The following is a 25,043-nucleotide window of genomic DNA, read 5'->3' as shown; positions in this document are numbered from 1 at the left end:
TATACTATTTCTACAGAATGCCTCTATGTTTAGAGAGTGAGCTCTGTTTCTGTCGCTTTCTTTCTAAAATAATTGCTTCCTTTCTGCAGGAACAACGGGCACAGCATGAAAAATTCATCAGCTACTGAACCGTAGTTTTTCACTGCTGTTGAATAAAATATATAGAAACATTTGAAATGATGGAAAACATGATGTGAGCAGCCTTTTATTTGCATGATCACAGCAATGGCAAATATACAATAGAGGAAGCCAGGAGCTATAAGAGTGAAGAGCAGCTCAGCCACTAGCAGATGTTCCATTCTGATGATACTGATTTACATGAAAACAAAGATCAATCAAAGCATTTAGGAGGAGATAAAGTCATGCATCAAAGTTCTTTACTTGTTAGGTGAAAGTTTGAAGATTACATGTCTGCACAAACCAAACACAATATGTAAAAAACTTTACCTCCATCCCTTCTTCTTGATGATGTTTCCCAAGACAACTTCCGCCCTGCAGCAGGAGATGAGCGCAGACAGAGAATTCAATCCAACAACAATACATTTAATCATTTATAAAATTGAATATCAATAGTTCAAGATGAGTTAAATGTAATTGAGGCGACGCATGCCGAGCTTGTCTCAGGCAGTCAACTCGAGCTGCTCTGATTTCACTTGACATGCCATACTCTCAACAATCACCTGACAACACCTCCTTCCCATTAGCGGTTTATTTAAGCTGCAGGGATTTTCTGCTCTCTCCCTCTTCTCTTTCATTTCCAGCTCTGACCTGCACCGGTGCAACCCTCGCCCTGCCCCACCTCAACCTCCTGCCCCGAAATCCACCTGTAGGCTCCGACTGGGGGGGTTTAAGATATCATCAGAGGTCGGAGCCTAGACGCCAAACACAATCTATGTTCTGCTATGACAAATATTCTAAATGATTTTAAAGGTGAGCTGTCCGACTGACCTGACTGAGTTCAAATAAATGATGTAAAATGTGCTTTTAATAACAAGCACTTATCCAGACACGTCTTAGCTCATTCAAAAGAAAAGTTTATCCAGAGGAAGAGGGCGTGGAGTCATGCTTACTTTCCAGCTGTGTAAACTCTCCGCTGTGTCGAACCAGGTTGATCCCATTCTCGTAGGCTAAAGTCACCAGCTCCTCGGCCGCCTTCAGAAGAAAAGACGTCAAATAACGAAAGATGAGCAAAGTGTGAGGCTCTCTCTCTACCTGACCTCTGACCTCTGAGAGGAGCTTAATGCTAAATAGATGTTTAGGTGTTCTTTCTTTCTTACCTCATCTGTTATCTGGCCTCCGAAGGTAACCCACGTCCCTGAAGAAAAAATGAAGTAACTACTGTGAGAGTGAAGCAGAAGATCTTTCTTTCATCTGCTTTCACAGCAAACGACTATTTTATGAACCAGGAACCTCCTCGCTGCCGTCTGCACACACCGTGCAAACCCGAAACATGGTTTATCCTGAGGAAATCCTCCAGGTTCTATTGTGTGTTTGCTCACAAACTTCCCTTTGTTTCTTCTATATTTGGACAATCTGTTATTGTAGGTTGGACCTGCGTGTACTTAAATGCCACACTTACCCAATCCAAGACAGGGACACCCCTCAGACCAGATTTGCCCAAATTTTCTGTTGACAAAAAAAAGTATCATAAATATCAGCATATTTTATTTAAAATGCCATGAGATGGCGTTTGTTTTACATTGAATATGCTGCGTAAATGTTCAGTCACATGTGTGCATATGTATGTGGTCGGCCGGCTACCCTCACTCCCACCCCCTCTTGTGGGCCAACCCCTCTGTTTAGGTATCGAGAGTAAATGTGTTGCTCCAGTGGGCTGTATTCTGCTTCATATTATAACATAAACACTAGTGTGTGTTTGCAAGTCCTCATTGTACCTGTAGATCATAGCCAGTGGAGTACGACATAGGTGTCCCTGAGTGAAACGTGGTTCATCCTGAGGAAGTCCTCCAGGTTCTTGAGCTGAGCGGCCGCCCTGACCTCTCTGAGGCGCTCGGAACTCGGCTAAATGGCTGCTGCGCTGCTGCCGCTCTTCCTGCTCCAGAGCTTGTTTCTGACAGGAAACAGCTCAGGCCGCTGTTCACGCTCTCACTCATCGACGACAGGGACATGACCTTTCCTCCAGACCCCGCTGCTGATGCTGCTGCTTCGACATATCCCACCGCCGTCTCGAGTCCCGGGTGGAGCCCCTCCACTGCCCCCAGGTTTGGGCATCTGGAAAAAAAAAAAACAGGGTTATGATACCTCCATGACTATTCAGTCCACATTCCTCTGCTGGTATGTTGGGTCCTCCATGAATCCTCCCATCACCATGTGCATCATGCTTTTGTAAAATAATGACAGCAGTGTTTCCACAGTCTCTGCTCTGTCTCTGCTGTCTGCATTATTGAAGTACAAACCCTGAATAATAAATGGGTGAGTGAAGTATTGATGTTCTTCATTTTTTTTTTTGGGGGGGGGGGGGGGCTGTGCAGAGTGAAGAGATGAACATACACTCATGCACATGATAAAGCTGTCTCAAACGGTGCAGGGTCTGTACTCACATACGAGGGGGCCGGGGCAGACATCAGGGGGTTTGTGGCATAGCATAAGGATAATTCACGTTGGGTGACAAAGCTGAGGAAAGAACTGAAAGACAAGATGACTTAATGAGAAGTGACAAGTCTCACAATTAACTTGAGAGTCTCTGGTTACTGAGCCAGAAATAAAACACACAGAAAGACAGTTAATACAGGAGCGTAGCTTTATTAGTGATGATATACAAACACGCTAAGCTAACAGAAAACACACTCATTGTTTTCATTTAGAAAAGAAGACATGCTACTCTCCATTTCACTGCTGCAGTGTCTGTTCGTTAAATCTGCCTCCTGTAAATATCCACACTCATCTACATGCATACAGATAGTGTTTGTAGAAATTTGTTTCTTAATCTGCCCTTGATGATGTCACTTTGTGGTTGTTTAAATCTCATTTAGTGGGGAGGGGATCTTCCCCCGCATCTATATTTTATTTCATTCTCCTCTTCACTGAGTTTTAATGTTTAAAAATTCAAAAAGTTGCATCAATATTCAGATTTTCTTTTGTGCGTCGTGGGGAACCAAGATGTGTTTTGGTTTCAAGTTTCAAATAAAAATCCTCTATGTGAAAAAAGTCTGAACTATTTTCTCAATCTAAATATTTTTTTCACTAAATCTTTGCTGCAAAGTTTAAATGCATATTGGATTTATAAAGCACAGAGGAGCATAAATAATCTACAATTCACTTAGCAGACACTTTTGTCCAAAGCGACATAAATCAGAGAGTAAATACAACACAAGAAAGGATCTAGAAATAATGTGACTAACTACACTAACATCCATCATGATGATATCCATGGTATTTAAGTTTCTATGTGTATGTATGTGTGTTTTTAGGATGTATTGCCTGTTTGCCAAATTGCCCCTCAGGGACAATAAACATTTTCCAAATTCAAATCCAAAAGGAAACTTCCACCCCAGATTTGAACATTGCAGGACTGTTACTGAGCTCTGCACCATGTGAACTGGTGCCGTGCAGGATTCAAACCTTAACTGTCTTTCTGTCTTTGGAGCTCAGGAAACTGGACCTATTGGGATCTGATGTTCTCCCAGCATGAATCTATCATACGACAACTCAGACCAAACCACTGACTTCTGATTGCATGATTGCACTGAGCCCCTCCCACTTAAGTATCACACAGCATGACCGTACACCTTCAGGCATAAACTGAGATTACGTCAGCCTATGAAGCCAAATCAACAGCTGGAAAAAAACTGGAGCAAAATTTTCAATCTCACCGAAATCAAGAGCTAACGATGTAGATCTGAGAGACGTTCATTCTCTTACAGAATAGCGACTAACTTGTAAATCATTCTCACTTTTTCTACTACAACTATTCAGTTTATTATTTGTCACAATATAAATGATCATCTAATCCCACTCTTGCAGACAGCCAGGTGTATTTAGATCAAGGATGTGGAGCCTGTGCTGTTTGAGGTTTAAGCGTTTGCACATTTATTTCCTAAATGATAAAGGACAAAGACAGATGTTAGTTTTACTCTTTAGCTGTTCTTCCTTAAGGAAGTCTCTCCTGATTGAACGTGTGCTGCCTTCAAAAAATAACCTAGTCAACGTTTTGAATCACACTTTATGTTAGTTTTTTGTGCAATGAATTTTAAAGGGCCTCATAAGGAGATGTGCTTTCTTGCAAATACCCGCTGCTCTGCAGGCTCTGGCCTGGAGCTCATAAATACAGAAGTTATAAATAAAGTTGCATAATAACATCAAAATACAACCTCGTGTTTGCTCACATGCACTCGCTCTCTCTTCATTTCCCCAACCTGCTAGAGCACATGGACCAGAAAAATCCTTAACTGTTCAATAATTGAAGACCCTCTTTTCCCCCTCCTGATGACAAAGACTGATTATATCATCCTGCTACTTTCCATGAGACTTCACAAAAATAGCCTGTGAGAGCAGGAGAGCAAGAAGACTTTAGAGAACCAGATGTTGCACTCTCCTATGCCACCATGATCTTCTACTTTCCATGGTCCCATACTCCAAACATGTGCAGCATATCCATGCAACTCAGCCGTTTTAAAAAAACATCCATTCAGGCTACTCACCCGAGTGGTTGCCGTCCGGCCGATGACAACGCTGCTCATGGTGGAGCCGGGTGATGGCCAGATGAAGCAGTGTGTGTTTTACCCTGATGCCATGCAGAGCAGCATCTGGATCGCTGTAAAGGTAGAAGGTAGAGGAGGTGATCCGGCACTCCCACTCCCTCCTCCCAATTGGTCACATGGCAGGCGTGGAGTCCAATCAGAAACAGCGTCTGCACTGCAGAGGCCAGAAAATAATCTCAGGAGTAAATAATTTATTTTGGCACTAAAACTAGCATCAGCACTAAAAGCTCGTGATTGTGTGAAACAGCAGAAAGCATGCTAAAAGCATTTTGCTTTGGCTCATGTTGCTTGTCCCAGCAGTTATGTAACTCTTTGCAGACAAACTGAGTGTTGAAGGACCGACTACTACTTCTTCTGCAGAGGCTCAAAGTGCCATAGGGGAACATTTGGGTAGTATTGGGTGGGGGAAACCCCAAAAATGTCAAAGTGAGAATTATTACAGGAAATACTTAAAACTATCTTGTTTTCCTGCAAATGATAAAATACCATTTAATGGTTTATTATCTGGAGCTGTATTTCCACCGGAGGAACTTTAACCTTTAGAGCAGAAAACTGCATTTTAAACCTCAGGGACCATGGTCACAATAAAAGATTAGAGAAACAGAAGTTACATAAAAAGCCGACATTGGCTGAACTGTTCGGTCTTTTCTCTGGATTTTCATGTCCACAGAGTTCACAGCTCTCATTTCTGGAGGAAGACAGTTCCAAAGTTTAGGTGCTGCCATCTCAAAGGCACAGTCCCCTTTTGGTGTGAGGGACCAAGGCTGCCCATAAGGGGGGGGTTAGGGGGGGGAGGGGAGAACTTTCTGGAGCCCAGCTGCATGAGGGGCCCATGGCCGTTAGCAAACATAATCCATACTTAATTTTGTTTAACACCGAAACACTCTCCCTTTCTTATTAACTCTGTGATGACTGTGATGTTACCTTCATTGGCGGGTCAAAAGGACTTAAAGGTTAGAGCAGTAATGTCAGACTTTGTATTCACACACCAGGACCTGAACAAAAATAAGGATAGCAGAAAATAAGGGAGGCTCAAGGTTTTGATCCAAAGGCAATAATAACTTGTAAATAAACTTTTTTCAACCAGCTCCAAAAGCTGATCAGATCCAGGGTGTGTGTGTGTGTTTGTGTGTGTGTGTGTGTGTGTGTGTGTGTGTGTGTGTGTGTGTGTGTGTGTCTGTGTGTGTGTGTGTGTGTGTGTGTGTGTGTGTGTGTGTGCAGCAGTTTATTGCAGCTCTTGTGATTCATGCATCCACCACTAGAGAGCAGCACAGATTCAACATTTTTCTCTACCTTCTGTTCCTTCACAGCTTGTAACAGTGAGCACAGACAGCGATGTGGAGCGCTCGGTTATGAGGTTATTTATCTGAAGGTGTGTGGACATGTACCTGCAGTACCAGTTCATGGACAGCTGTGGAGTACAGACTATAATATAACTGCATAGATCCAGAGGACACCTGCAGAGACATGAAGACAGCATGAGGACTCCACACAGAGGAGCCAGCAGTGACTCCATTGTTAGCAAATACTGGAGGAGCTTAAAATGTGTTTTTAGTCCAGAGTTCAAGTCCAGAGTGCGGCTGCAATTACTACATGCACCATTTTATGCATAATATTCTCTCTATGTATTGCCACTTATTATCTGCTTATCTTAGCATGAGCACGCTAAATTGAATTATCCTTCTTGGTACAAAGATCTTACACAAGATTCAGAAAGGTGAAAACTAGAAATTAATTTGCTTTTGGTTTATTTTATGAAAGACAAAGAAATGATGGTTGAATGTTGTGTGGCATCAAAACAGTAGAGAGGTTATATCAGCAGTCATTACACATTATATTGATATGTAAACAAGATCATGTTAACCATCAATGCTAATGTGACTATGAGCACAGTGACAGTCTAAAGTGAAGATAATGTTAGCGATGGCATCATTTATGTACTGCATCATGTACTGCATGTTAATGGAGTAGATGTTGAGAAACAACCTTTAGTGGGGGATGATGAGCTGCATGCTGCACTTACAAGCAGATACCTGTTTAAAGACGGGAAGTCAGCGTTAGATAACCACCAATGGATTCTCAGACTGCATTATGATGGTATTGCATTCTGTATCTTCTGCTCTCCACTCAGATTGTCCTTTTTCTACGAGAGGAAGTCAGAACAATATCAAAGTTTGGTCCCAAGCCAACAGATTCTGCAGGACAGTTGTTAGTGTACATGGATACAGACATTGAAAGTGCAAGTTGTCTCTCCTGAGGATCACGTACAAAAAGTCGCTTTTGGATCCGTGTCACAGAAGCCGGTTTCTTTGGAATGCGTACCAACAGCTGAGGTTCTGGTGAAGATGATGACCAGCAGATCAGACGGTACTATCGACAAGCTCCTAAACTTCCAGGAGGAAGGCGGCTTACATCTTAGCAAGACAACTAATAATGATGATCAGAGTTTTGGCAAATCCAGATAATGAAGGTCCATTTTGCAGGGCAGTAGCAGTGTGGCTGATTCTACTGAGTATTGCAAGGAAGAGTTGATGTATCTATAAGTTTGTGAATGATTTGGTTCCAGAGTTGTCTGTTGTTGTGTATTGCACAAAGGTGAAATACTTTTGGACACTGAATCTTCAGTTTGCTTTCAAACACTCAGATATCGTTCTTCTTTTGCCAGAGGCTAAAAGGTTCATCTCTTTCTCCTTCTGTGTTTCATTAAAAAAAAAAATCCTCTCAGCTCCTTTATCCCGAGCATTAAAATCCATTTTTCCTCTCGCTCAGTTTCCTCTCTTCTACTCTGCTGTACCACATCGTCAAGGCGCCTTGCTCGCTTTGACAGTTAACACAGATGTCTTTAAAATGATGCTCTTCCAATCATCTCAGTGGCATTTATTTGATGTTCTCTTTCATTTAATTCTTCTCAGCGAGGTTTTCTCGCCTGTGCCAAAGCAGCCGACATTTGATTGATACCACGTCTGAATCTCTTAATTGTATTTTGTTAATTTTTGCGAGCATTGCTCTTTTCTTAAATGTTTGGACGATTGTCTTTCAAATCACAAAATCTAATCTGCATCAAAACATTGCATCAGTCCCTTTAAAGAGATCTTGCAGAGATTAGGGGTCCTTCTGTGTTTTTAAGGTGCCCAGAGCAATCCAACAAGTTTTTTTAGAGAACTGCTTTAATTTAAATCTGATGTAAGCGTCTCCTTTGTTAAGCACTGAACCAAACACTCGATGTGTATCTATTCAAAGGCGAGACCTTCTGTCTTTGTTTTAATTTTTCTCTTGCAGATTATTCCTGATGGCATCTTGTTGTTTTTCAGGCTCTTAAAATATTTGCATGATTAATTTATCTTAGATGATGGATGTCAGACCTCACATTCTGATCTGCAAGAATTAAATCAGCGTTTCCTTCTTTTAAAACGCTCTTCTGCTGTGACATTTCTCACAGATGCAGATCACATCGACAGGCTTAGAGAGCTTTTTGTAAAACTCTGTGTTCTACTTCATGTCCTTGTTTGTTAAGTTATTCAAAGATACTTTATGTAGATACCACCACCAGGGGGCTCTCATTCAATACCTCAATAATGAAAGATTTGAGGTCGAGGCTAGCGGGGAATCATGGGAGTTCTCTCTGCTAGTGCCCCCCCAGTTAATTTAGATATTTTAAAGTAAACATTGTCATTACATTCTACATATTGTACATTTAAGGATAACTTAAAATGCATGCATTTAACCTAAACATGCATTCTTCAGTGTGCAACATTTATGACCCTGTGCCAACTCTCTGCTGCCCTCTAGTGTTAATAAAGAGAAAAGACAAAACTCAAAGTAATGAAGTAATTAGAGAGAAGGACACAACTCCGTACCCTGTTTGCTTTTTGTTACAGTAACTAGATATTATTTTCATCCTTCTGATGAAAGGTATACACATCAAAGGAAGAAGTGCAACTTTCCAAGACTCACACCAAAGAGACAACTACAACTTGAGTCTGTTCAGGTCTTTTGGATGGAAACACACAGTGTGTGTGTGTGTTGCACATTAACTTCAGGATGGCTGAAAAAAAAGCAAAGCAAGAAAGCAACTTCATCATGGCCAAAAAAATGAAACAATTTGACAACCATATCCCACAATATCACTCGATGACACATCGCACAACCCAAAGGCAGGCATTTTTTTTTTCTTTTAAAGGTACAACATGCGACTTGTGATCCAGAAGTTGTCGCGCTTTAGCAGCAGCCTCTCAGACCAAAACAAAGCTGTCCCTCAGCGCACCGCCCCCCCTCCTCCTCCTCCTCCTCCTCTTCCTCCTCCTCCTCAAACCTCCCTGAGTCTTCCATCTGTTGGCAGCCATTTCTACTACTGATCTCCATTCTGATACTCTGATACTCATTTATTTTGAAGTATTTTAGAACAAACACAGATTTTTTTTCAGTTGTTAAAGTCTGTTCGTTCTTGTTGAATTGTTGTCTCACGGTGACACTTAAGCCATTTTGACCTCTATTTACAACGTCCTGAGGGGGGCGGGTCTGTCTCTCTTCCTCCACGTGGTGGCAGGGCTAACGTTAGAGAGGAGGGGGGTGCACGGGGAAATCCTGTCAGTGTGAAAACAGAGCTCAGAACAACAAGCCCAGAGGGAGTTTGACAATGTCGATATCTGCTATATTAATGTTTAAAATGTGGCATTTTATACCTTTAAATGCAACATTTGTAAAGTTTAATGTCTTAAGGTGAGGCCAGTAAGCTTTGGATTGAGTGTCAGAGGAGGTCAGAGAGAACTTACAGATGAATTGAGTTCATGAAATTTGTTTGGAATAGAAGGAGTCACCTGAAATATCTGAGTTAACAATATGAAATTTTGTTGCATTTGCAAGACTGCATTTGAATCTTCATGGCAAAAAATAATATTAGAACTGTAACACTTTAAAACACAAAAGAGAGAGAGAGAGAGAGAGAGAGAGAGAGAGAGAGAGAGCAGCTGCTGTCCCACTCTCATCATTCCGCTGCTGATGGGAAGAAAAACATCATCGTCTCCCCGCTCTCTGCCTCTTTCTCATTACACAACTCTCCCTTGTTGGCACAACATCACAGCACCAACACACACTCACACACACACACACACACACACAGTACATGCATGCATACATCTGTGTGTGGGAGCAGTGGATGCGGGCGGGTGTTGGGGGTGGGGGTGTCTCAGCTGTTGGGCTTGTCAAAAGCCTGGGAAAGTGGTGTGTGTCTCCCCCCCCCCCCCCTCCGGTCCAGCCTGCTCACTGTTCCCCCTTCATCCCTGTCTCATGTCTGAGTGAAACCTGAAGCTCCGATTCTGATCATTTTTAGGAGATGACTGCGTGCTGGGACGGCGGAGCAGCACCGGGGGGCTTAAACTGCCATTTGGACCCCAAACATGAGAGCTTTTATTTGCCAGTTATTCATGGGAAGATGTGCGTGTGTGTGTGAGTGATGTTGGTACAAATTCAAAGCCTGAACTCCTCCTGAAATCACACAGTTCAGCAGCAGATCGACTGTCAGGAAAGCAACTCATTGTTGTGTGTTTGTTTTACTGTGCAGGGAGATAAAAACCATATTAAACATGTCTGCGTACGTATGAGAGTTCAGCTCAGTTGAACCCGGTGGTCCTGAATGACCTTCACCCCTGAACTTTCTGTGTTTTTGTCACACACTCTGTCTCATAACACTCACATGTTTGTACCACAGCATGTCCACATAGCAGACTATGAGGGCGGCCTTCTTTAGAAACAGAAACAGGTGAGGAAAGAAGTATCTTTCACAATATGTCCTCCTTTTTATCAAATTCAAATTCAATCTCACACCCTTCCCGTAGTGCTCTCAGACATTCCATTCCAACAGATTTCTGCAGTTTATTGCAGCCACACTTTGCGACACTAATCTAATAATTTTGGTATGACATTCATGTACACTGTGTGATGAGGTACCTGTGAATCGTAGGCTGTGAGGCAAGTCAACAAACAGCATCATCAGTGTCATCAGTGTGTGTCAACCTGACCGAGCTGAAGCTGCCATGGCGTTCAGCAGAGAGCGAGCTCTTGCCATAGTTGCGAAAAAGAGGAGGTATAGAAAAACCTGGACATGTTCGTGGTAAGCAATCGATTAGATAACAACTAAACAATGCATGAATATAATTCAAACAGAAAGAGGGGTTTAAGCAGCATAGCTACTACAGCAAGGAAATACTTTCTTTTTTCTTTCTGCTCATATTTTAGTTGACTGAACTCATCACGCATCTCAAGAATGAAAAAAAAAAACAATGCACAGGGCTTTAAATGTGAACCTGAAATGGTTGCCGTATTTTTTAAGTACACACAGAATGAAAATTTTATAACGTCAGCAAAAAATAAAACAGGAAATGACGCCCTAATCAGGACGACAACGCAGGTAACGTGACTTATCTCCCGCCCTCTTTGCAACACTGGCATCCCATTGTGTAGAAACCATGTCGTCTCATGTCTCATTCAGAGGTAAGTAAACTCTCAGTATAAACTCCTAAAGTCATCAGTGGCACTCTTTGAGTGTGGGCTAGAGCACGCAAGAGGTAGAGAGCGAGCAGGGAGACAGGGAGGCGTGTGATTGGTTCATCAGATTGGTACCTCGTGGCAGACATTGGTGTTTTTACAGACTTACAAACTGATACAGATTACGGATTTTCTTTGTTCCTTTTTCAGAGAACATGAATTATTAATGTCTGTCAGGACCTAAAGACAATTTCAACCAAAATCTTAGAAAAGTGCGTACATGAAGCACTTTGTAAACTGATGGCTTTAAAGGCTTTTTATGCAATGTTTCACTGTGGTCATGACTGTCTACAATGGGTCTAACACCCGAGTCCCACTGTCTGTGATGTTTTCAGAGTTTTCCAAGTCCTATCTTCAGTTTGTTTACATCGCCAGGACGGCTGGCTGACTCCTCCCCTCGTGTATAAAAGTTGTTTAATTGAGGGACTAGAGAAAAGAAGAATAACATACTGTACTCACTGCTTAACTGTGTTTCTAGATCACGCTCATTTCAGGTAAATTTACATGCAGTGTGAAGATACGAGCATAATAAAGATCGCTAGCATTAGCATGCTAACACAACAATGCAGCGCGAGTTGTTTTGGTTTCATGCTGGTGCTCAAGGGCGACATCTGCTGGATCAAAAAATCGCATACAAAGCCTTTAAAGGTTATTATTGTTATCGTTATTATCATTTCATATTTTCCAATCTGTGGATAGCGTCCACATTCTGTCTCTTTCAGTCTGAGTTCTCCTTCCTTAACGTGGACATTACAATTCAGCTCACAGATGTAATTTTCTCACCTCCACCTGTTTCAGTATCTGGCCTCCACACAGTGGCATTAACATGCACCGTCACTGTTGCCTTTGCCTGTTGATGTGAGATTTCAGCAGATCCACATCAGTGTGTAAGCTCTCAGCAGAGAGGAGAAATCTATCGGGTGTAGGTGGGTGTCATTTTTTCTTGGTACTTTTCTGAAACAAGAGTCCAGTGTGAGGACGGGGTCATCGCCACAGATGGAGGTGAGACACATTACCATAGCCATTGTTTTCTCCGTCGTCTCCTCATGTACTATCACCCCTAAATTAATCTGTTCCCTTTTTTTTAAATTGAGTCACCAAACCCCCGGTAATCCCGTCTCTTCAAATCTCTCACAGTCCACTGCAGGAATGGGGAGTGATTATCATAAAGGCCTGTGATCTTCAAAAATTAAATTTACCTCCCAGGTCTGGACTTTTTCTCATCCCAGCTGGAGACAGCGGATGCCTCCTAAGGAGCCACAATGGAGGGTGGGGTCGCGGCGTCCTGATACAAGGCTTTTGTAATCCTGAGCTCGGGTGTACATGAAATCCCACTGTAATTGCCTCCCTTCCCAAAGGCAGGTCGGTTCAAGCTAACATATTCACCATTCTCAAGACAGCTCACAAGGACAATGGAGGGGATTTAGTTCCTATGCAGATCCTTCACACGTGCTGAATATTTTTAGTCAGAGCTGCTGCTCTACAGAGTCTCTCCTCCGCTCCCACAATAAAAAACGACGAGCGGCACCGCGTCGGGGAGGAAAAAAGTTTGGGAAGCGAATCAAGTCAAAAACGAGCTGGAGGAGAGGAGTCTGGTTTTAAGACAGTCAAAAATACAAAATGTATTTTAATGTCACACACTAAACCAGACTAATTTAAAAACTTGGGGTGTGGGGGTGTGTTGTTTAAAATGTTTAATGAACTCCTGAACTGCGAGGCTTTAAAGAGGAATCATCACGTTTAATTTATCATTTGTTAGAGTCCATGAACGGCCCAAATACTTTATTTCTCATACATTCATAACGGCTTCTTTTAGATAACAGGTCTTACTTTGAAGAATTTCATTAAATTCAATGTGAGAATATTTCCCAACATGCATTGTAAAACACAGTCAAATTAGTTTATATCAGTTTACCGATGTATGATTCATTAATCACGTCTGCTTTATTAATTCATGACATACACATTATAAGTTTGCATCTTTCCAAAGTCTAACTGTAGAACTCACATTTAAAAAAAATCAAAATCAAGGTTTAAGGGAAAATGAAGGTCTGCAAAGTTTTCAGAATAAAATCTTTGTTTTATTTAAAGAAATGAAAACACTTGCAGGAGTCAGGCTAATATCGGGCCTTAATGTGTCTAGTGTGTTGAGAACTTCAGAACTATTTAAGACCCCGACCTTGGGGTCCTGACCCCCATGTGGGGTCACCTGAATTGTGTTCTTATTGATCAGAATACTGAACACAGGCTACTGTGGGCGAACAAGAAACCCTGCAGCGTCTCTTTCTGTCTGTCCTCCCAGACTTTCTTCCTCTGTTCACAATAATAAACACCAACAACAGAGCTGGGGAAACAAATAGATTTATGTAACAATCAAGATGCTTTGGGCTAATCATTCACTCCCTGCTAAGTGCTAATGCTAGCTCTTTAACTCAGTAGAATGCCAAATGGAGCAGCAAGAAATTCAGCTAGTCTCACAGACGACTGGAGTAGATCATGAAGTATGTACTCATTAAAAAATAGACTTTGAACCATGAATCATGAATCATTTTGAATTGAAAATAGATTCTCTTTTAGATTCTCAAATTAATTATCACCAAAAAGCTGAAATCTGGGGTCGCCAGAGTGGGGTCCCGAGCATAAAAAGGTTGAGAACGACTGATGTAAGATGATGCTAAGAGTACGTGTCGTTTCTACATTTATGAAACTGAAGGTCAGATCAGCTGCCAGGATGATTCAGTTTAGAAATGTCCCTCAGCTCATCTCTGTGCATTTTACACTTTTAGGTCCCTTTAGCCTAGCTCTTTAAAAAACTTTAAAACCATTAATCTCAGTTTTTTACATTTGGCTATAAGTTTCTGCAGTTGGTTTCTCCATTGCTGTTGTATTACACCGAACACAAATAAAAACAAGTTAACTTTGAGCCCTTTTTTAGCTCATGTGCATGCCAGACTCAAATGAGAATGTCTCTCTCTTATATATTTAACTCAAGCAGAAATGAGAGAGAGAGAGAGATTGAGAGAGAGAGAGAGAGAGAGAGAGAGGTGCCTCGACTTGTATAAACCTGACAGACGCTGCCGTAGCTTTTAACATCCTCCATGTTGTGGCTGCATGTTGCAGAGTTGCAAACCAACAATCCTCTTCTTCTTATTGCCCTTCTATTGTGAAGCTTTAATCTGGAGCATCCAAAATCCCATCGATGGTGTCTGAAGCGTGCATTCACTGTGAATGTTTACAGGTGTACGTCAGAGCCACAGACCTCTGCTGATCTGCCGAGAAAGCAACCCGAGTCTTTTTTTATAATGCAGGAAGGACTTTTGGACAAAGGCAGGGATCACAACGAGCACAGGCTCTTTAAGAACTCTGCTGTATGTGTGTGTGTGTGTGAGGCGGTGTGCAGTAGACCTCTGCATGTTGAAGTAACAACTCTCGACTTGAGAAGAACCAGGAGGGAGCGAGATCAAGTCGAACATTTAGAGAATAATCGTTGTTTTCTCCCCGGGATTGCAGAATCTCTCCTAAATCACTTCCTGCTTTAAAAACAAAGCAATTTAAAATGTCAGCTGATCCGTCGCTGAGAGAGACGAGTAGAAGCAAAAAGACGCAGACATGAAATTGAATTAGCGGAGATAAAGGGGACGTTGCTTTGTTTCTCTTTGCACAGCTTACACCACACAGGGGAGATGGTTCAGAGATCCGACTGTGTTTCTAAACCCTCAACAAAAGACGTCTTCAGCGCATGTTCTGCTCAGGAGAGTTTCACTCTGCACGCTGGTTTAGTTTCCAGGGTGGAAAAAAAGAAGAGGAAAAAGTCCAATCATGACAACACATGTGCTCAGGAGACACTTCAGGAGGCCCAAACCTTCTATCTCTTTTGTATTTTATTAAATTATAAGACTTTAAACTTATGTTGCAAGAAAATCATCTGAGTCCATTCTTTTATAACATAAAAATTCAGGTCATAATCAAATATTACCTGCCCTGCGATGCTTAAGTAGAGTTAAAATTGTTCTGCAGCAAAGTCCTCATCCAGGTCAAGTTCATTTCTCTCTCTCGGCACAAACCCCGGAGAAGTCAGATTTATGAACATCAGGGTCATGACAGAGGATGTTCAGAGCTCGGCGCGACATCATGCCCGACAGAAAAGTAAAAATCCAAGGGGCAGAGGTCGGACGGGGAATTTTTTCTCATTTGGGTGTGTCACATTTCATTTGAGCAGGTGCGGGATGACAGGTACACATCATTAGTAACACTTTAGCAGAATAATAAGGCGGTTTTATTTCGCCACAGTGGTAAAAAGGCTCATGAATGCATAAAGAGGCGGACTCCAGCTGTGTCTTCAAATGCATGATGTTAGGAGGGGAGGGGGAGCCGGGGATGGGGGGGGGGGGGGGGGGGGGGATGAGCTTCAGACTTCACAGACTTGATATATTAAAAAATGAAATCTGGAGATATTCAAAATTTAAGCAACAAGAAAAACATCAGGAGGCACAGCACACACAAATATTCGCTCCGGTCTTTTGGGGAGAGATTAAAAAAAGAATTGCCGACTTCTGCAACCGAAGGCTAAGCAGATGAAGCTCCTCATTACTACCACGCGTCTACATTTGAACTTCATCCTGATGATTTTTGCTGTAATTACTTCTGTGAAGACTCACACTCACAAAGACGTTCAACAAAGACATTCCCTATATTTATTATCACCACCTGTAAAAAAGGTCTGCAGAGTAAAGGCCTTTGCACACTGAGTCCAGCTTTTTTCAGATGTTTTTTTTTTTTGGATCTGTAACCAGGAGAAAAAAAAAAACGTTACTCACAGAAAAACCTTTTTTAAAAATACCCGCCTACATGTGGACGAGGCCTCAGACAGATGTCATGTTTCATCTCAGATGTTTAGTTTTGTATTTGATATTTTCATCATTCTTCCTTCCCTCTTCAGATTTGTGTTCTTCCTGTTTGTGAAGCTCGTTTCCACCCTTGTGATTCTTTGTCCCGCCCTCACCTGTTCCTGATTACCCCCACCATATTTAGTCTTTAATACCCCTTCTTTTAATGTCTCTGTTACTTAAGTGTTTTTATGAACTTCGTTTGTTCTTCTGATCCCCAATTTCCACATAATCCGGTCAATCAGCGCCACAGGAAGTCAGACAAGGAGACGCACAGAGCCCCCGGTCAATTTCAAAATAAAACGGTCTTGCAATCGTATTTTTCATCACTTTATCAACATGCACAGAATGAACAGCAAATCATCCTGAGAAAGACAGAGCAACATGTCGGCTGCGCTCACGTTCCAGAAACAGATCCAGTGGAGCAGGAAGTGCGGCGTCCAATGGAGCAAAACCATGGTGCTGAGGGACCGCAGGGCGCAGAGAACCTGTGGGGGTTCACGGTGTTGTTCTTTTTGTTCTGAACCTTCTGATTGAAGAGACCCTTCTTCTTGTATGGATGTTTGTTTCATGACATTACGGCATTTGTTCTTTGACATTTAACACGAGTTAACTTAACATGCCGAGCAGCCGAGTGTCCGGCTCTGCTCGCCGTCACCAAGTCAAGAGGGCGTCGCCAGGAGTCAGAACCCCTGAGAATCTTTTGCTTACAGTCAAGAATCTTCTCTGTGTTAAATTAATTTAATCTATGTTACACAATCCGTAAAAAAATTTTCAATACATTATGATGAAGTTCAGCTGCAAGATATAATAATTAATCTTCTTCATAAGAACTGTCCTTTTGTTTGATTATTATTATTTTAAAGTTGTGCCTAAGCTTCACTCGGGGTGGGGGGACGGGTTAAGAATGGAGGAGCGTGTGATTTAATGATTCACCGGGATGTATAATTTGACCTCCAATATTGAAAATAAAAACATTTGATCACAAAAAATGTCTTGTAAAGCACTTTGAATTGCCTTGTTGCTGAAATGAGCTATAAATAAACTGAACTCATTAATTTGTTAAATGTTTTTAATTGCTACATTTGAATTTGTATTTTAAAATCACCAGGGATCCGGCCGAAGATTTCTGCCTTTTAATAAGGCAGTTTTTTCTTACCACTGTAACTTTTGCTGCTTTGCTAAAGTGCTCATGATGGATAGACCGGGTCTTTGTAATATAACAATGAGTAAGGTCTTTTACCTGCTTTTTGTAAAGTGTCTCGAGATAACACTTGTTATGAGTTGACGCTATACAAATAAAATTTGATTGATTCATTTTCAGCTTCTCCTTGTGGAGATCCTTTTTGCCTTTACAGTGTGTTTGCCCTTGTGGGCTACCGTACCACCACCACTTTGAGTGAGACAACCTGTGCAGGTTTTGACCCCCCCACATGTGCATGCCCAGTCCACTAGAACGATCACTTTAACTGTTTCTTATGGTGTGATAGAGTTAGGTTCTGAAACTTTACTAAACTTGCTTTAACGGACGGAGAGTGTTCATGATTCTGTTTTTTTTTAAACTGTGGTTGAAGCAGAAAGTATTCCCAGTTGTCATTCCCATTAAAAGGGCGTTTACTGGTCTAAACATGGAAGCAACATTTATTTTATCCCAACATTCACTGAAAATACGCATAAGCAATTTACCTTTTCTTTGTGCAGCCAGTTGAGCATGTGGAAGTCGTGTAGCCTTTTGAAGCGAGCGTCTGTCAGCTCAGACGTGTTGACTCAGACGTGCTGAAGAGGCTGATTGAGGGCCCGGTGTCGGAGCAAAGAGGTTAGTAAGACACCCGGCTTCCTCCCAGCTTAATTTCAAAGTGCTACTGTAGTGAGGAGATTAGAGGGGAGCGAGGGGTGCAGGGTGTGAGAGCAGGCTGCTGAACAACAGCGGTTTTTACATGCAACCTCGGTAATCGTGCATTCAGGAGGACGGCGGCGGCGATAAGACATAAAAGACATGAGACTCGAGGAGAACCCTGATACTTAATAAGAGACGGGGAGGGCGATAGCGGCGGCAGGCGACAAATACTACGTGTCACTTTCTTTTGTCGTCGGAAATTAAATCTGCGAGGTAAATAAAAGATGGAACAACAGCAGCCGAGGAGGAGGGAGAGCAGGATCCAACAATTTTATTTTCCCGCGTCTGTCTCACACACCGCTTAAGCGCACTACTTACAAGCTGATATTATTAGCCAATCATAACAATCTGTCTCGTGTAAGCTGATTGTAGAAGGTGCAATCCCCTCACTGTGCTGATCAGACAGCCGGGGCCCAGGTACATAATGTATCCTGGAATAATTATAGGATTTGCGGGAGATGTTAGGCTTTGTAAGTGCTTTCATTGTGACAGCGTTGGGTTGTTTGACACAGCGGTACTCCCGGTGCACAATGCCCCAGGGCCTGCTGCAGCGGAGGGGGGGTCGGACTTCTACAGACATGTCCTTTAATCACTGCATTCCTTGTAACACTTTCAGTCAGAGTGATAACATTAGTGCTGACTGCACGATAATCACCGCTGTCAAAGTGGAGCGACTGCTGTGATCTCACCAGAGAGGGTTAATTACTTATGAAATTACATTTTTCATTTTTATTTTTAACCGCTTGGATCTCTCGTGTTGCAACTTAAAAACTGTCACTGAGACTTCTTCTTTGATTACATGTCTGCAGAACTCACCATGATTCCCATAACAGTGCTTTTACACTTGCAGAAAACTCCTGGAAAAACTTTGGATATTTGCCAGAGGAGCTGAACGTGTGAACCACTGACTCAGGAAGATTTCATGCCTGACATTTTTTTTTAGAAATGTTTAAGAGAACATGTGTGAAAACAGGAAGGAGTTCAGAAGTTAAAGTCAGGTGTTTGGACAGAGAGCATGTCAGAGATTCTCTGTTGTCATTGGTTACCATGTTGTCATTGGTTACCATGAAGCTGCTACATGTCGAGTTGACGGCATGGAGCAGCCAGCGATATCAAAATAATCCACTGGAGGAGATCTGTTCCTTTTGTAATTAATGACATAAACCCTAATCGTGATCTGAGCTCCCTCTTTGATAGCGCTCCGCTCTGCCGGGCTGCGAGGCTTTGACGACAGCTCCAGCGATGGAAGATAGGAGGAGTTCTTTGTTGAAGCCGAGCAGAGGGAACCGACTCCGTGTTAATGAAGAGGGCCGTCTAAAGCCCCGCAGTGTTGGCTGCTGCCTGAAGGCCTGTGACCCAGACCTGACCACAACGCGCTATTTTTAGGACGGAGCAATAAGCCACTGAGGCCCGCTGGCTGGACAGTCTGTGAGAGGAGCACGGGGGGAAGATTGAACTGGGGGGAAAAAAACACTTTTCACCAGCAAGAGAAACACTAAACTTACAGTGGAAAACTGTAAAAGACAGAATATATGAACCAAATTCACTTGGCTCAGAATGTGTTTTAACCTTGTTTAACAGGTTTCCAGGTTTTATAAATCAGATAAATGTAATTAAGGAAAGGGACAATAAGTCTGTAAAGAAACTGGATAATTAAAATCATGAACATTGGGTTTTATTTCAAGGTGAATTAACATCCTTTATAACCACTGACCATGATCTATAGTCCACAAAACAACATTGTTAACTTGAAATACACAGCTGTCCTCTTTAAAGTTTGACACTATCCAACGATATTCTCAGCTTAAGCTGGCTTCACACACCAGACAATTCTCAAATCTGAAGATTTTAAAAATGTTGGAGACCATTTTTAATATTATAATCCTCTGACCGCACACACTAGATGACTTTGACCCGACCGGGAGACCACACACCTGCAGTTTTTAAGTAACGATCTCACAGAAACTCGTGTGATCAAATGTGACAGAAGAAGAAGAAGTTTTGCAGCTAGAAAATGAGAAAATGGGGAAAACAATGCGGATTAAATCCTGGTTTAGAAACCAGATTATGTGCGGCCTTATACTATTTGAAGTTGTCAGAGAATTCAACATCCGGCTGGTGACCCGTTGAAGTCTGCTCGCTGTCTTTGGATGCTGCAGGTCTGACCTGAAATCGATTCTACATCAGGGGGGGCTCCGACTAGATGGGTACCAGTAAAATAATCATAATGGCACCAAAAACTTTCAGAGTATTCATTAGACAATTAATCGGTTGTGACAAACTGAGAATTAGACCACGCCCCCCCCGGTCGTTGAAGGATGCAAATCGGGCCTTAAACCTGCTCGTGTGTAGCCAGCTTTAGAAGTGGTTTAATGTCGGCCGCATGTCCCTCTGGAGTCTCATCATGTTTTGTCTTTGCAATTGAGTGATCAACAAGGAAGCAGTGGAAAAGATTAGGATTTAAGATTCCCTGTTTTTTTGCAGGATTTGCAACATGAGTAAATGTCACCGTTTTATAAGAGCTATTGAGCAAACCAGCCTGAGTGTGACATCAGAGGAACATGATGAGCGGAGAGCGCCCTCGTTTTCAGTTTACCACAAACGTTTGACACAAAAAAACAAGCAGAAGAAAAATGATCAGACGTCCGTGTTCTTGGTCCAGTAGAGCTTTAATGAACAGACAGTTACGCCAGTGTTACATTAGACACCAAGAGGCCGAAGGGGAGTAAATGCCGATACAAATTTCTCACTAGTCTAATACGTCCTACAGGTAGAATAAATTATACTATGGCAACATACACACATGCCGAACAGAAAGCAGAACAAAAACAAGCAGAGGAAAAAGGACCAAGAGGTAAACAGAGGGGGGGGAAGGGGGCGGGGCTTAGTGAGCATATCTGTACATTTGATCCTTAATGCTCTCCTTGGTTTTGCAGTCATTGAAAAAATATATATACACAAGGTAGAAGGTTAAAACACAGCCGGCATCCAAAGAGTTAACGCGGCTCTCGTGAAGGTGCAGAGGAATTCTAAAAAAAGCCTCTGTGTCGGACGCCGCCTTCATTATAGGTACACGAGGACACCAGCATCCCGTGGGAGTGAAGAGGAACGTAACCAACATGGCGTCATCTTTAAGTATCAGGAATTCAACATCGAGCGAGTCTCTGGAATGACGTTAAATACACAAAAGAAAAAACAAAGACAAAAAGATAACTTAAAAAAGTCGACGCATGTTCTGATTGTTTAAGTTTGCATGGAATGAAACGTCGGGGGCGAGCGACTCTCTGTTTGGTCTCCTGCAGCATGTTAAGCTAAAAAAAGTGTTTCTCTACGCTGGCGTCTTTGTCAGCGGCGTCGCTCCGGTCCTGAGCAGAGATTAAAGGTTCCCCCCGTTGAGATCCTGGAGGAGTGGAGAGAGGAGGAGCTTCCCCCTTTAGGTCGAAAACGGTGGGTTAAAGTGAAGAACATCCCGTCTGTCTGTCATTGCAACACAACCTGACAAACAGAGACTTTAAAGGAGCTCAGCTAGTTTGTAGTTTGAAACCAGAAAGCCAAAGGTAATTTTTTTTTTGAGAAATCAAAGGTCACAAATGAATCTTTAAATAAACTTCTAATACATTTGTTTTGGCCCATGTCGTGACTCTCTGATCTATAAAATATGTTTAAATAAAGGCCTGGAATTAAATGCAGACTGCTTCTATTATTAAGACTGTGAAGATTCTTAAATGTTGATTTTGTGCAACACTTTCTTACCGTGCAGCTTTGTTAGCTTGATTATACTTTTAAATTATGATCATGTAGTTTCCCATTTAGCCTCTTTTTTTTGGACAACGTGCCTTTGTAGTCGAGTGATGAAGCATGACAAACATGAAAGTTTGTTTAAAAAGACATCTCTGTTAATAAAGGATCTTTTATACTGCATCAGAGCGCCTCAGACTTCCAGTTTAGACGGCCTTTCTTCACAACAAACTTTGTCTGTAATCATTTATTCATGAGCTGTTTGACTTCTGTCCCCTGTTCTTGAAGAGATTCTGATTTTGACACTTTTTTTTTTGACTCGGTGCAGCGCTCGCTTCAACCTGTTGTTCTTGGTTTTTCAGGAAAAAGCTTGATTCCTGTTAATTAGAACTAAAGCACAAGGACGTTGGTTTCATCTGTGTGACTGAAGACCTTTTCAGAAAGCTTTTTCTGCTATAACGAAGCTCTGTGGTCATCACGTCTGTGTGCATTCATATTGAATCTGCACGGCACACACAGCGATGCGCTACCCCGCTTAAACCGTCTCACTTCTGTTACTACCTCCAAATACGGATCAGAGGGGGGATCACTTGAACCCACAACCCCAGTCGTATTTTCAGTGTTGGCCATGTTCTAATCATTTTTCAGATTGACTGCGTCGATTATTAAGTCCCGAAATCCTCCAGATGATAGTACATATATTTTGAATGTTTCTCCTTACATAGACCGGGTTGAACCAACCGCTGCAAAATGATTTAAAGAAATGCTGTTTGATAAAAAGTTTGAAATTCAGTCTTTGACGTCTCGACCTGATTTCAACGTTTAAATCTGGGCTCGTGCTCTCTGATTTGGTTTTTATGCTGAATTTCAAATCTGCTCCTCAGGATCCATAAAGTCCGGTGTTTTTTTTCCACCGCTTGCAAAAGTTCACATGCTTCGTTCTGCGTCACTTGACTTCACCGGCACGTTAAAACAACAAGTCAGCGTCCAATGATTGAGCTAGAGGGGAAACTGGACTTCATTAACTCCCATCTCATTAAATATACTCATTAAAAAGTTAAACACATAAAGACCTCTCTCTAATATACACCTGGTTCATATAAAGGCTGGGGGCTCTTTGCACTGGGGGCAAATTAAATCTACTATTTGATAATTTACATTATCTTCATTTTACTGGTACAAAACAGAGTCAGTGAACACAACACGCTTCCTCCCAGTTCACCAGGGCTGACACCGCTGGGTGGGAACTGTAGCAAACTGCTGTGACATGGGCAAATCATGACAGGAATACACTGAGGGTAAACATTAGTCAGGTAAGTCTGTAAGTCCTTATTCAAAGACTTACAGGTGAATATTAATGTTGGCTCGTCATCGTGCTGTCCAGCGCTTGTTATAATCAGGAAATGGAAATATGGAGACATGAAATCATCTGGAATGTAAAAGGATAAGAAGTGGTCCTAAGCTGTCCGGAGTAAAAGTCCGTCTCCATGGCAACGGTGGGGGAAGCGGCCGTCCCGCTGGATGTCAGCTGCTCAGTCAGGAGCTTGTCTGACCTCCAACTCTGTCCCAAAGCTCTTCAGGAGGTCTTGTTGTTGATAAGCGGGACTGCACCGTCAGAGCGGGGGCGTCTCTTCAGGAGTGGCTGAAGCGGTCCGTATCAGTCTGCTGCAGAGGTTTTTATCTCCCTCACAAACTCACACACTCACATCCACACATGGGTACCTGCAACCTGCAAGCTTTTTAAGCTGCCAATATTTTGTGCTGATATTCAGAATCTAGAAAGTTTACAAGAAATAGAAAGTGTACGGGGTTACCCTGATGCTTTCTGTGTCTCAAGGTGAAAAACTGTTTAGAAAACTGTTTGACAGGATTTACCTGTTTTTTTTTGGTCGGTTTTGAATTTCACACCGATCTGTGATGATTTGTGCGGTCTGAAGTACAACACGCGTAGCTGTGAGGTAGCGTCCACGAGCCGGATTCAAATCATTCACACTCGAAACAAAAAAATAAATATGTCAGCGTAACAACATCATGAAACTGAAATCTCTGGAGTGTCAGCCTCACATGTGAACTGGTTCAAGTGCCCCAAACCACAAACTGCAAACACCAAAGTGGCTGCAGTTTGTTTTTTGTTTAGGCACAAAAAAAACTTTGTTACATCGAGGAAAAATACAGTTTTGGTCATTCAGGAAATTTTTTAAAGAAGGGAATTTAGTCATGTTTCACACTTGGCATATCTCAAGTCAATTAAAGTGATTTAATTCTTACACCGGTTCTGCAAAGGACTTTAGTCTCTATGTGGAAAGCTTGTTTAAAGGCTTTATATGCATGTTAAGGAAGGAGAACTCAGACTAAGAGAGACAGAATATGTACGTTATCCACAGATTGGAAAATATGAAATGATAATAACAGTAACAATAATAACCTTTAAAGGCTTTATATGCGTTATTTTTTGATCCAGCAGATGTCGCCCTTGAGCACCAGCATGAAACCAAAACAACTTGCGGTGCATTGTTGTGCTAGCATGCTAATGCTAGCGATCTTTATTATGCTCGTATCTTCACACTGCATGTAAATTTACCTGAAATGAGCGTGATCTAGAAACACAGTTAAGCAGTGAGTACAGTATGTTATTCTTCTTTTCTCTAGTCCCTCAATTAAACAACTTTTATACACGAGGGGAGGAGTCAGCCGGCCGTCCAGGCGATGTAAACAAAGTGAAGATAGGACTCTGAAAACTCTGAAAGCATCACAGACAGTGGGACTCAGGTGTTAGACCCATTGTAGACAGTCATGACTCACAGAGTTATTTTCAGAGGATATACTTGATTTCTATTACATTTAAGTGTGAAAAATCACATATAAAGCCTTTAAGGCCGTTTCTCGCCCTTGACCACCAAACGTGCCGACTTTATGCCTCCACATGTCGTCCGCTTTCTGCAACGCTTTTGTACAAATACTTGAAATTGAAATAAATTAGATTGCACAAAAAAAAAAAAAGGAAATTTCTGTGCTTAAGGCTCTGTATTTTTCTGTGACCATATTAAGAGCGTCCGGGTTGTGGTGATGTTGCTTCAGACCAAACATCTGTTCCAGGGTATCATGTAGAGAGCAGTTAGCACTCCATCTAAAATGAAAACCTCTAAATGTACTAATTATCAGTAGTTTGAAGTCGCCTGATATCGTGTAAGAATGAGCTGTAATGTGAACCTATAAAAACTCAAAGTGGAGTTCTGGTTGTGGATTTGGTCGGTCCCG

General features: G+C 42.0%; 1 protein-coding gene and 1 long non-coding RNA gene across 3 annotated transcripts in view; both read right to left on the bottom strand.

Moving 5' to 3' along the window:
- Positions 1 to 109: 109 nt before the first annotated feature.
- On the bottom strand, positions 110 to 1,625 carry LOC136181080 (uncharacterized). Its single transcript, XR_010667526.1, has 4 exons — positions 1,580 to 1,625; positions 1,278 to 1,315; positions 1,071 to 1,152; positions 110 to 492 (listed from the first exon to the last, which is right to left on the bottom strand). It is a non-coding gene; the product is annotated as an uncharacterized lncRNA (long non-coding RNA).
- Positions 1,626 to 20,678: 19,053 nt separating this feature from the next.
- Positions 20,679 to 25,043, bottom strand: part of LOC109981563 (paired box protein Pax-7) — a 56,178-nt gene continuing 51,813 nt past the window's right edge. For both annotated transcript variants that reach the window (XM_020630403.2, XM_020630404.2), the window contains exon 9: positions 20,679 to 25,043. This exon is cut by the window's right edge and continues 315 nt beyond it. The gene's annotated coding sequence lies outside the window, so the exon portion shown is untranslated.

The sequence above is a fragment of the Labrus bergylta genome, chromosome 12 (assembly GCF_963930695.1).
Source record: "Labrus bergylta chromosome 12, fLabBer1.1, whole genome shotgun sequence".
NCBI lineage: Eukaryota > Metazoa > Chordata > Actinopteri > Labriformes > Labridae > Labrus > Labrus bergylta.
Note: the sequence above shows the minus strand (reverse complement) of the source record. Positions and strands in the feature narration are given on the sequence as shown.